Here is a 13,810-nt window from a genome sequence, read left to right as displayed (position 1 = left end):
ATTTATTCAGCCTCCATTTTCTGGAACAACCTTCCATCATACATATTTCCTGAAAATTACAATATACAGAAGTTCAAGTCTAATGTCAACAAATATCTTCTTTCATCTTCGCAACCACCAATCTGCACACACACACACACACACAGTACTAAGTATAATAGGTTCTAATACTGCTTGTGTTTAGGGATTTCATAAAAAAAATAAAAAATCATAAAAGGACAAATTGAAAAAGGCATGTTGCAGGACAGATCTGTGAAAATTTGGTTTCAGCCAGAGAGTAATTGGTTGTTTGAGCAAACTTCCATAGGATATTGTGGAAGTGGGTAGTTTGAATAAATTTAAGGAACGATTAGACAAATTGTTAAAGGTGATAGACAAATGAGGTGGTTTTTTTAGGCAGATACCACAACTACAGTAATACTAAAATCCAAAAACTGGGTATCTCCTACCTAAATGTGCAAAACTATGCCTTTAGCCAATGAGTGATTGATTGCTGGAACAAACTTCTGATTTTTCGAGGAAGTTGATAGCTTAAATAAAGTCAAGGAAAAACTGGACAAACTGTTGGAAGGAATGGATAGGTGAAATGGGAACTTTTTTTTTTATTTTGGGCTGATGCTGTATTAGCTTTCTTTCTTGCATCATATGCCACTGCTAATGCTAAATACTCAGAGCTAGTAATTTACTTAACCCTTTACCAAGTGCAATAAAAATATAACATTCGAAGGCAATGCTGGTGGACTTTCTACACCATTATTAATCTATTATAATAAAAGCATGAGATAATTCAAAATTGTTTGTTTTTGAATCCAACTTTATTTTCAATCTAATATGAATACAACTGGGAAAAATTAATTTTTTATGGTGAACACATATTTTTAATTCACTTTTTATAGTGAAAACATTTTTAATTCCATTTTTAACATACAACCTCCCTCTGAAGCAACTTTAAACACATTTTATAACTTGGTTTATTAACCCTTTGCAGTCTAAGGTCGTGCCCACCACAGCATCTTAAAATTCCAGTTCTCGTTTGATGTCCCACCCAGTGTGCATCAGCATTGCCTATTAGTCGTCTTCCAGTTGGATGGTGCTATGGATGCCAAAGTTTCTTCTAATTACAAAATTTGTTTTCTCGCTGTACTGGCTCAACTATTGTACCGGCTTCTTTTATACTTCATATAAAGAATCTGAAAAGGTAAGTCTATATTTATATTCAATTGTTAACAGTAGGCAGTGGTTTTTTGATTTTTTTTTTTTTTTTGTCTTCTTGAAGTCCAAATGTCTTGACCAGAAAACTCCAAATTTCAAATTAGCATTTCCAATAATGAAATTTGTTTTATTGGTGCACTGGTTCAATAAGTATACTGCCATCCATTTATACTTCATATGAACAATCTGAAAAACTAACACCACCTGCCATTAACTAATTCAACAGCTAATGGCAGATGGTGGTTTTTTTTTTTTCTTTTTTTTTTTTTTGGCCATTGTGGAAGCCAGCACATCTGTCAGTATTTCTGATTATAAAATTTGTTTTCCCACTGTACTGCCATCCTTTTATACTTCATATAAGCAATCTGAAAAACTAAGTGGATGTTTAATGATGTTTATATTTAAGTGTTAATGGCAGGTGGCATTGTGTTTTCAGTGAAAAAGTCATAAAGTAACCTCTTTCACTTTAATAGACATGCCATCAATATTTGGTAAAGGCCTTTCTGATGGCAAAATTGAAAAACTGCTGAATAAAAAAAAAAAAAAAACCGCTTATAAACAAGTTTCTGACTGTTTCACATGGTGTGACTGGATTTAGATCTCATAAAATGAACTAAAGGAGTTTTCTGGATTCATTATCAACATTATTATTATTATCAATTTATTTATTTCTCTGTTGAGGAGATACCCCTAGGACAACCATTGGCTAGAAGGGTATGAAATAGATGGTGTGAAGGGACCCCACGAGCCAAAGGTTACAAAGTCCATGGGATATTCACCCTGAAAGAATGAATAAAAATTTTAAAATACATATATAATTATGATTTTTTATTAGAATATTTCAAATTTGTCATCTCAGGTTGACAATTAGAATAACGAGAAGATATAGTTAAAAGAGATAAAAATTAAATGCAGTTTTGAGCCGAGTAGCCGTGCACTAAAGTTGCACGAGACGATAGCAGTCAGCAAAGACCTGAAACCTGTGGGCATTGTTGTTACAGAGGTTTTCCGGTTCATTTCTTAGTTGATTGAAGAGTTCTATCGTGTTTGCTGGAAAAAAGTGACTTAGGCTGTCCAGGTTTTAAGTTGCTTTGAAGAGGATGTCTTGTTTCAGCATTCCTGGGGGCTTCTCGATGAGAGAGAAACAAGCAGTTAATGCTGGGAGCATCTAATCTTCTTGTTAGCAGTTGGGCTAATGTGAAAATGTTTCTTGTTATTGTCTGTTTCCAGAGAGGAATACTGAGATTGGAAAGTATGATGGCTCTAGAAGATAGTAAATGGGTGATTTGAGATCCTGTTCAGCCATCTCAAGAGACAGTATTCAATACTGAGGAAAGCTTTCAGGTTGCTCGGTGGGGAAGAGGACTAAATCTGTGAAGCATACAGTGGGACGGGAATTATACATTTCAAGATATACTTTTAACAAGATCTGGGTTTCTAATGCTGATTAACTCCTGTCTGGCAGCCCAGAGTGCTGCATATGTTTTTGCTTTGATGTAATCAGTGTTCGGAGAATCCATCATCCCATTTTAGGCCAAGGTCTACGTGCGATTTAACCTTTCAAACCTCGCATCCGCTTACCAGCATAAAGATATTGTTCCTGCTCTTTTTCTTCGTAATTGTTATCTGTATCTGGGCAGATTTTCTTGAGTTTAAATGTAGTCCAATACAGTTGAGGTAATACTCCAGTTCATTTATTATGTTATTGGCTTGTTTTGTTTGCTTAACTTGTTGATCTTTAACTTAACAAGATCTTTAGATTTGACGATGGTCATTTCAGATCAGCAAATATAATAAAGTTGTCTTTATGGGATGCAAAAAATGGTTCCACAGCTGCAGCAAATAAAAGTGAGAAGAGAATTGCCTCCCTGTGAAATGAAGTAATGGGCAATAAAATTGTCATGAGAGATTATGAGGAGTCTTTTCTTCAGAATGTTACATAAAATCTTCAGGAGATTGCCTTGTAATTTGAAACAGTAAGATAGAATTTGTTCCAGGGCCGTTATCGAGATATTGTCAAATGCTGTGGATTTATCAAGCAAGATAATATCGAACTGCTCCTTGTTGCTCAGAGTTTTCTGCATCTGGCCAGAAAAGGATCTCAAGGAGATCTGTGACAATTGACCTTCCAGATAAAATGGAGTGCAGGTGCAACTTCTATCTTTGAATTTTTAAACATCACATTTCAACTAGTCAATTTTTGATTGATAGAGCTGGACTGAAAGGTTAATATCCACATGTGGGCATTATCTTCACTGCCAGTAATCAAAACTTGAAATAAACAAGAATTAAAAAGATCCATATGCTTCAGTGGTTGGATAATGGCAATAAACATGGACAACATCTGATGCAGGCAAAGTGTTGGCATTGTGAAGTGCTATGATGATTAAACATGGAGACAGCATGCTCAATGACTGGACAATAAAAAGAGCTGCTAAACTTAAATTTGAGTTTTAGCACACTTGATAATTATAGGCTTAATAATTTTACACTTAAAGCCTAAAACACATTTTTTTTTTAATGGAAAAGCTTCTTCAATAATAACCAGTTTGTAAATGAGCAACACTGAATACACTTTGATATTACTTTAATAGACATTTTTATTTTCAAATTTAAATCACTTTTGGTGGACAATTACCACCAATGTCCACTGGATGTTGATGGTTCAACAGTTGAGGATCCTGCTCAGGTGGCTAACAATCTAAACGAGTATTTTGCATCTACATTCACACGAGGAGTTATTCAGGAAGGGGAATGTAGTAGGTGAAGTAAATATTGGCAGTGAGCTAGATGATTTTCTAATAACTGAGAGGAAAGTGGAGGAGAAATTGTTGAGGATAAACATAAAAAAGGCACCCGGGGTGGATGAGATCTATCCAGTTATATTAAAGGAGGCAGCAAAGGAAGTAAGCAAACCCCTGGCCATAATTATGAGAGCTTCTTTGGACTCAGGGGAGGTACCCATAGACTGGAGATGTGCAAATGTAACCCCAATTCACAAAGGAGGATCAAAGGCTGACACAAGTAATTATAGACCTGTTAGTTTAACTTCAGTTCCAGGAAAATTAATGGAGGCACTGGTTAAAGAAGCACTGCAGGATCATCTGGACAAGAATTCAGTTATAGCTCAGACACAGCATGGTTTTGTTAAGGGCAGGTCTTGTCTGACCAATTTGATTGGATACTATGATGTAGTCACAAAAGAACTGGATGCAGGGAATAACTTTGATATTATATATTTGGATCTTAGAAAGGCTTTTGATACTGTTGTGCATGGAAGACTGCTGTACAAATTGGAGCAGTGTGACATTGGAGGCAAATTGCTGCTATGGATAAAGGGGTGGTTGAGTGGCACAAGATAGAGAGTGGTAATCAATGGACACTGCTCAACGTGGACTAATGTTATTAGTGGAGTTCCTCAGGGTTCAGTGTTGGGTCCATTGTTGTTTTCTGTATTTATAAATGATATAGATGATGGTATATCAAGCTTAATGTCCAAGTTTGCAGACGATACAAAGGTTGGCAGGGTTGTTAAGGACACTACTGATGCTATGCTGCTGCAACAGGATCCGGAAAGGTTGAGCAGATGGGCTGAGAGGTGGCAAATGAAGTTTAACATTGACAAATGTAAAGTACTACATATGGGAAACAGTAACCCCAGATCAACGTATCAACTCTGTGGTACTACACTGACAGTGGTAGAGAATGAAAAGGACCTGGGGGTAATTGTGCAGGCAGATATGAAGTTCTCTGAGCAGTGCAGACGAGCTGCAAGAGTAGCTCATGGTGTCTTGTCAATGATATACAGGAATTTTTCTAGCAGGGATAGGGATGTGATTATTCCCTTGTATAAGGCATTGGTCAGGCCACACCTTGAGTACTGTATACAGGTCTGGAGGCCTCATTTTAAGAAGGATGTAGAGCTGCTGGAACGAGTACAGAGAAGGGCAACAAGATTAGTGAATGGAACAAAGGGTTGCTCTTACGAAGAAAGGCTTAAGTTTTGCAAATTACAGAGTCTGGAGACTAGGCATCGGCGAGGTGATCTGATAGAGGTGTATAAGGCTTTGAATGGCTTGAGCATGCTCAATGCCGATGGGATTCTTCCTCTTGCTCAGAATAATCACCTGAGATGGCATAAATTCAAATTGAGGAAGGACGGATGTCGGATAGATGTGCGGAAATTTGCCTTTAGCCAGCGGGCAGTTGGTTTGTGGAATAGACTTCCATCACTTGTTGTTGAAGTTGATAGCCTAAACAAATTTAAGGCTCAGCTGGACAGGTATTTCGAACGAATGGAGGGGTGAAATGGGAGTAGTGGTTGTGCTTTTTTTTTTTTTTTTTTTTTTTTTTGGCTGATGCTGAATAAGCTTGCTTGCTTTCTTGCATCATATGCCTCTACTAATGCTAATGTGCCTGACAAAGGCTTAAAAATAAATATAAATAATAATAACACTATTAAGAGGGAGATACTTACCAGTCAATTCCAGAAGGAGAGCTGCAAATTGCTTCTCTTTTCCATTAGAAATAGCAGTCGGTAAACTTTGCTAAAGAATATTTAAACATATTGGCATGAGCTATAATGAAATTTCAACAAATAAAATTGTACTGTTAAGCCTTAGCATACCTTAGTTTGGGGGGGGGGGTTAGAGGAACAGGAAAAAATAAATTCCTTCATTTATTTAATTATTTTGGGATATCTATTATATCCTATTACCAACTATATTATCTCCTATTACCTACTGTATTTGTGTATTTCCCAATAGCCAACTAATGCTTGATTAAGCTTAATGGTTTCTCCCGTCAGCTGCCAAGGTTCCTGTGATTTTTATTAGTATTTTGGACAAGGTTTTAACCACATTCTTTATGATGCATATTCTAAGTGAATTCATTCTGTATCATATATTCAGTATCACTTCATAATATGGTTGATTTGCTATTACTTTTGTTGTAGTTGTGTTTTAGTGTGCCACATAAAATTCCATTTCATGTTCCCCTTTCAGTGTGTAAAGCTAATTTTTTATGCTACTGTATTTTCAGTTGTCTTTTATCCATGTCAATATTTTCCTTTCTCTGCACTTGTTCAGATTGCAAAGCAGATGCAACTCTTTGTCCATGTATATCTTGATGTATGTTGACACCGCGATCCAGAAAAGTTGCCCCCCGCATTTCGCCCCCAGCACATTTTGCCCCCAGTAGATAATGAATAGGCTATAGAAATGTAAATAATACACCTAATTTTTTATTAATTCTAATTTATTTTGTTTTAATAGAATGAATCAAATCAATCAAAGGTAATCAAATCAAAGGTAATCAATCATAGAATAAATGCACATTATTATTATTTAAAACTCGAAGTTGTATACAATGCCTCTAAGGTAATCAATCACATCTTACAATTTTGAAAATCTTGGACTATTCTTTTGATTCTAGCAGAAATTGCAGCATACTTCTTGTTCCATCAGAAAACCACTCCTGGCTACGTGCCAATAACTGAAGATTGTTACTAGTGGAAAAAATAAGCATGCTACCCGGGAACACATTAAAAACTGTTTAATAGATTTGATAATTGAGAGCTATTAAGTGCTCGATAATTCCTATATTCTATTATATTATAAATCAACAGGGATTACCTTTATTTTAGATAGAGGAAGCTTCTTTTCCAACTCTCCTAGTCCAACTCGCTAATAATTCTTGAGGATGGCGATATCAATTTTGCAAAACAGGTGGGACATCTTCTCCACAGTCAGAACCGTAGCATTCAGATCATGTGGTCTCAACAATGAGCGCTCAAGACGTCTGTCTTCAAACACCATACCTCTGGCAGCAAGGAAACTACATGGATTGGCCTAAAATTAGATTTTTGAAGGTCTAAACTGTTTGATAAATATGGACCGATTATTTCTTTTGGTCCTGTAGCTGGACTTTAGAGTTAAATTTAGGGGTCTAATAAAATTGGATATGGGGGGGGGATTATTCTCTACATTCCTTAAGTCAGACTAGAACTTTTCGGGCGTCATGTTCACAGGAATAGAGCAACTCACAATTAATCATTGATATCGCCATCCTCAAGAATTATTAGCGAGTTGGACTAGGAGAGTTGGAAAAGAAGCTTCCTATATCTAAAATAAAGGTAATCCCTGTTGATTTATAATATAATTAAAAACTGTTGTACATTGCCATCGATAATAATTTCTTGATAATTTTGTGGAATTACAAGGTCCTGGAGATTGCTCGGTAAAGCAGGAGTACCATTGTTGCATCGAACATGATGAATGGTTCGTTTAAGTAAATCCTTTTTAGGAAGTAATGCCGTGACGTTGGTATGAGCCTCTGCAATAACTGATGCAACAATTTGCTGTGGCCGTTCGTTCGTGGTTGTTGCATGTTGCCGTATTTGACCAATCAGTTGCAATGGTTCCGACCTTGCAGCTTGAGCTGCATGGTTATGTTTAGTTACGACTTTCACAACTGGGCCTTACAAATCCTCTGTCCAAACACGCCCTTTGCAGGTGGAACGTTTTTGAATTGAGCAAGAGTCCACTCTGTATCTTACTTCTCTGTGGAGGCGGCAAAAACAGCAAATGCACGCTGTCGACTGCGCCACGAAATGTGAGGAGAGCCAGATGCAGGAACTTTTATTGTTTGAATTTAAACAAATCAGCACAAGATTCACTTGTTACTGAAAAGACTCCTATAAGATTAGTCACTGTTCCCTCCCCCATGTTCGTCACTAACCATGTGACTATCGCCCTCGTGGTCGAGTATGTATTCTTTCCATTGTGAAAGGATTAACAGTTCCAGTTAATCCTTTCACAATGGAAAGAGAACCCTGAAGACATACAAAAGGGGAGAAATTAGTTTAAAAGCTACGTGACAATTTGTACACAAATGTCATTTTGAAAATTTGTTCGGAAAAGTTAGAGTTATCGGAAGTTCAGTTCGAGTAATCTAGAGAGTTTAACATGAAATCTCCACTAAAGGGGCTGGGACTTCAATAAAAATTCGAGTTATTGAGAGTTGACTGTACAGTATTTACATTTCTGTAGCCTACTCATTATCTACTGGGGGCAAAATGTGCCGGGGGCAAAATGTGCGAGGAGAAATGCGGGGGACGAAATGTGCCGGGGGCGAAATGTGGAAGGCAAAATGCGGGGGGGGGGCACTTTTCCGTAAACCGTTAACACCATCTGATCAGAACAATACGTTCTGATCAGATGGTGTTAACAAATAATTGACCAAATAATAACCCTCCCATGATGTCAAGATTAATTCTGTTTGCCACTCTTGGCAATTGCATCATGGAAATATATTGCCATCTCTCTTGGAACAAGGTGAGAAATTTAATGGCAGGAGAAAGGAAAAACAACACATTACCATTCTCCTAGGAGCAAATATGTCCTGCACGGAGAAGATTCCTCTTTTAAATCACTGGAAAAGCCTAGACACCCCAATGCTTTGAAAGTTTAAAAACATTGCCAACTATATCAAAAAAAACTAAAATCCTCAAAGAATGCATCAAAGACTTAAATCACAAAATGAGGGGAGAACAAAAAAATTTTGCTATTTGTGGATAACTGCACTCCTCATTGCCAAGTGAATAGCATATGTGCAGTGTTGTACACCTGCCATCTAATATGACTTTCAGATCTTCAGCCATTTGATCAAGGTGTAATCCCATGCTTTAAGAAAATTTATCAAAGAATGATATTAAACAAACATCAGTGGGTGGGCAGGTATCCTGGTGTTACAATAGTGACAACCCAGTTATTGCAACACCAGAGTCAAGAATATTGGAACACCAGGGTACCTGTTTGCCCACCAATGAGAAGCTAATCAGCTTTGAAACGGTGGCATCTGGGTGGTGGTGGTATCCACTGAGAATAAGTAACATTAGTCTTCTCCACTGGTGAAGAGTTACTTATTCAAAGCAGTGCAATATCTCAGCTACTCACTGTGAGGGTATTCAAAATATGAGATACAACTGAAACCATGCCAATTATTATAAAATAAAATTGTTACCATGAATATTTTTTAAGGGAAAAAAAAGAAGAAATAATTGAATTAAAAATTAGACAGTGGTTCTTAATTCAGTTTTTGTAATATACCACTAGACAAGATGAAAGACGATCTGCAAAAAAAGGGGGGGGTTGATTTATATGCATAGGGATTAAACATATATAATTAAAAACAAAACAAAGAGACAGAAACAACTGAAGTAAAAAGTATACAGAATTCTTAATCCAAATTTTTTTCAATATACAATTATGAGTAAAGTACTGCATATGGGTAGCAGTAACCCCAGAGTAACATATCAACTGTGTGGTACTACACTCAGAGTGGTGGAGAATGAAAAGGACCTGGAGTGATTGTGCAATCAGATATGAAGTTTTCTGAGCAGTGCAGATAGTCTGCAAGAGTAGCTCATGGTGTCTTGTCAATGATATACAGGAATTTTTCTAGCAGGGATAAGGAGGTGATTATCCCCTTGTATAAGGCAATGATCAGGCCACACCTTGAGTACTGCATACAGGTCCGGAGGCCTGTTTTAGGAAGGATGTAGAGCTGCTGGAACGAGTACAGAGAAGGGCAACAAGATTAGTGAAAAGGCAACAATGGGTTGCTCTTACAAGGAAAAGGCTTAATATTTCCAAATTATTATGAAACTTTATTGTCACACCTCAACAAGGTGTGACAATAAAGTTTCGAGAATAATTCATTTAAAAATTTTATTTTGAAAATTATACAGATACGAGCCCACTGCCTTCAAAGTAGTCCTCTTCAGACTGTACACACACATTCCAGCATAGGATCCATTGATCATAACATTTCTAGTACTCACTTTCTGGTATCTGTTTTAATACCTGCATTACATTACTCTGAATTTCACAAACTGACTGAAAATGCATTCCTTTCACAACTCCTTTTAGTCAAGGAAATAAAAAGAAATCACAAGGAGACAAATCACGCGAATACAGAGTATGCTGCAACATTGTGATCAATTTTGAAGTCAAAAATTTTTTCACTACAATGGTGGAATGTGTGGGAGCATTGTCATGATGCAAAATCCACGACAAAGCAATTTCGGGTCGAGCCTGGTTGACTCGCTTGTGAAGCCTTCCCAAAATTTGGTGAGTGACAGTTTCATTAGGTGGAATAAACTCTTTGTGGATGATTCCTTTTCGGTCAAAAAAACAAATTAACATGGTTTTCACTTTTGACGTTACATTCTCGCTTTTTTGGGTCTTGGCAAAGAACATTGTTGACTTTGCCTTTTAGCTTTGGGGTCATAAGCAAATACCAAGCTTTCATCCCCTGTAATCACACGAGAAAGCAAATCTAGAACATCTTCAATGCCTTCCAACATCTCCTGAGAATGTCACAACCAAATTTCTCTCTGCTTGCGAGAGAGGTTTTTCGGTACCAGCTTTGCACACACTTTCCTCATAAACAAATTTTCAGTCAAAATTAATCTAACACTTTCCTGATTAATATTTAGTTTATCAGCAATCATTCTTGTGGTTAACCACATATTGCTTCGAACAAGATCACGCACACGAAAAATATTTTCGGTATGTCGAGTCACGGAAAGACGCCCTGAACGCTCAGCATCTTTGACAGATTCACATCCTTCTCGAAACTGTTTTGCCCAATTGAAAACGCGTGCTTTCGACATGGTATCATTTCCATAAACTTTGATCAACTTTTCATAATATCCGTTGACGATTCACCACTTTTCACCAAAGAGTTTATCACAACTCTTTGCTCTAAACTGAGTTCCATTTTTCACGTAACACGGAACTGAAATACGTCTTTACACAAACCAACTTGTACAATGACTTAAACAACTGACAATGTTTACCCTTTGCATGCAGGTGGGGGGGGTCAGGCTACACAGCGGAAGGACATAATGGATTACAGCGTGGCTACTTTGATGGAAACAAAATTATTCTTGAAACTTTGTCACATGTCATATGCCTCTACTAATGCTAATGAGATGTGACAGATAACCTAAAAAAAAAAGGAGTGGAGGAGGTTGACTTATATGGTGAATATGATTTATGCATGAATATTCCAAGGAAAAAAAATAGAAGCTGACTTATACACTAATGCACAGCATGCTGCAACCAAGGGGGGAGAGAAGTTGTGCTATATATTTTTCCTAAGTTAATAGAATTACAAGGGGAAAAAAAGCCTCAATTTCTAGTTGACTATGATGAAAGCCATTTCGTTATCAAATAATTTCTCAGCTGTTTTATAAAAAATAAAAATTCCAGCTAGTATTTCTATATCCACATCCCAAAATTACAAACTATTCAGTGGTACACTAAAAAATTAACAAAGCACTATCACAGATTTGTCAAGAACTTGCAGAAAAATTAAACATAACTACAGAAGGCATTAAATAATTAAAGAGCTCTTCATTACACTATTTGTAATGCACAAATATCAATATTTACCCAAGCATCACAAACATTAATGTCATGCTTAACAGTCCAATATGTATAAATATTTCTAGAATTATCCTCTTCACTCAGATATGCCAATAACAGTTTCCTACAAGCCCGATATTTTCCTTTAATAAACAGCTGCTCAGGTGTCTGGAAGTCTAATTGTTGTTCAGAAGCCTCTAGAGACATCCTTTACTAAAACAAAAAGAAAAGGCAAGGGAAATTAAATGTATTATTCAATAATGATCTAAAAAAAACTGAATCATATGTAAGCCAGATACTTTTAGTTAAGACCCAGGAACATCAAATCCCAGCAGCCTGAAATTTTCTTGCCAGCATCCAGTACTTTCTACAGCACTGTTCTGAAGTTTATCTTAACAAACAAAACATTTAGAAATTCGTGCCTTTCATTTGAATTATTATTATTATCATTAACCACATGATGCAAGGAAGCCTGAGGCTCTTGCTGCACCAGCCAAGAGAAAAAAAAAAAAATCTGAGTTACCCTGAGAGAGAGAGAGAGAGAAGCAGAAGGGAATCACCAAGAAAGAGAAGAATGATGATATCCAGCTCAGGACCCTGGATGTACCAAGCCCATATTCATCAGATTACATAATATCAAAGGTCATTAACAACCAACAAGATTCTAGCATGAATCTTATTGGTTAAAGTTGGTACAAAGAATAACAGCTCCACCCAATAAAATGCAGCTTTTGTTATGAAAGTGTGAAAACAAAATAGTTATCTATAGAGGTACTCTGCTTCTGTTATACAGGCCATCTAATAAATAGTAGTATTTTAAGTTTGTAACCCTTTTGTTTTGATTCTTTGTCTGCAGTATAATATGAACATTATTCAATTAATCAAAATTTATAGAAGTGACAACGAAGGCAGCTGGCTGCAATACTTTCAAATACCAAAAAAAATTGCTGCCAATAGCTTACAAACACATAAGCTAATAACAACACTCCCTTCATAAGATTTTACTACCCTTGCAAATATGATAATGTCACAAATTAAAATAAATGAAATCAAATTAATTAAAAATTAAAATATGTGATGTTAATGGGAATTTTTTTTCTCTTCAAAAGAAAGCCACTCAAATAAATAATAGGATAATCCAAATTCTGATAGACCTTTTTCAAAGATATTCTCCATATGATGTTATGGACCTATTCCAATATTGTTGCCATTTCTCACAAAATCTTATGAGAAGTCATTCTTCGACATGTCCTTCAAAACCACCAACACCACCTTGTTCATGATACTGAGAAACAGTATCAAAACTGGGGCAGTGTGATGCTGGGATAAAATTACTGCTATGAATAAAGAGATGACTTAGTGACAAAAAAACAGTGGTTATTAATGTCACACTGCTTTTCTTGGACCAATGTAATGAGTGGAGTCTCTCCCAAAGTTCAGTGTTGGTCCCCTTAAGATTTTAATATTTTAATAATAATGCAGATGTAAGCATATCAAGTTTCATCTCTAAGTTTCCTGACGATAAAAAAGTGGGAAGAGTAGTTAATGAGAGTAATCAGAATATGCTACTTCAACAAGACCTAGATAATTTAGGTCTGGGTATAGTAATCCCAAGGATAATCAAAATTTGGATTTACACCTAGATAAACAAATTACAGTCACTATCACCAAACTCAAGCTCTAGCAGAACAGTACAAACTGACATGAAATTCTCTGAGCAGTGCTAACAACTCAGAGAATTCTGTCAATAACCTAATAATCAAAATTGAAGTAGTGTTAAGATGAGATAATCACCTCTCTTCCCCAGCTGCAATTTTGCAGCAGGGGCAGAGAGGTGATTATCTCCCTGTAAGGTAATAATTAGGCCATATCATGAATACTGCATTTAGGAAAATTAAAAATCTGTTGGAAAAGATGCAGAGAAATGATCTCCTGGAAGAGATGAAGAAATGTTGAGTAGTCAGGAGGACAAAAAAGTTACTCTTACCCCAAGAAAGACTGTAATTCAGCAAATTGTAACATCTGGAAATCACGCATCTGCAACAAGCAGTAGCAGTTCTGTGAGGGGGGAAATAAGGTGCACCTGCCCCTACAATAGGAGTGCCCTCCTGCAGGTGAACAAAGTGAGAGATATGCAGGGGGGGGGAAGCGAACCCTATGCATGG

The sequence above is a fragment of the Mastigoproctus giganteus genome, chromosome 1, assembly GCF_048544385.1.
Source record: "Mastigoproctus giganteus isolate SK-2022 chromosome 1, ASM4854438v1, whole genome shotgun sequence".
NCBI classification, from domain to species: domain Eukaryota; kingdom Metazoa; phylum Arthropoda; class Arachnida; order Uropygi; family Thelyphonidae; genus Mastigoproctus; species Mastigoproctus giganteus.
The sequence above is the reverse complement of the archived record's forward strand: the minus strand, read 5'-3'. Positions refer to the sequence as shown.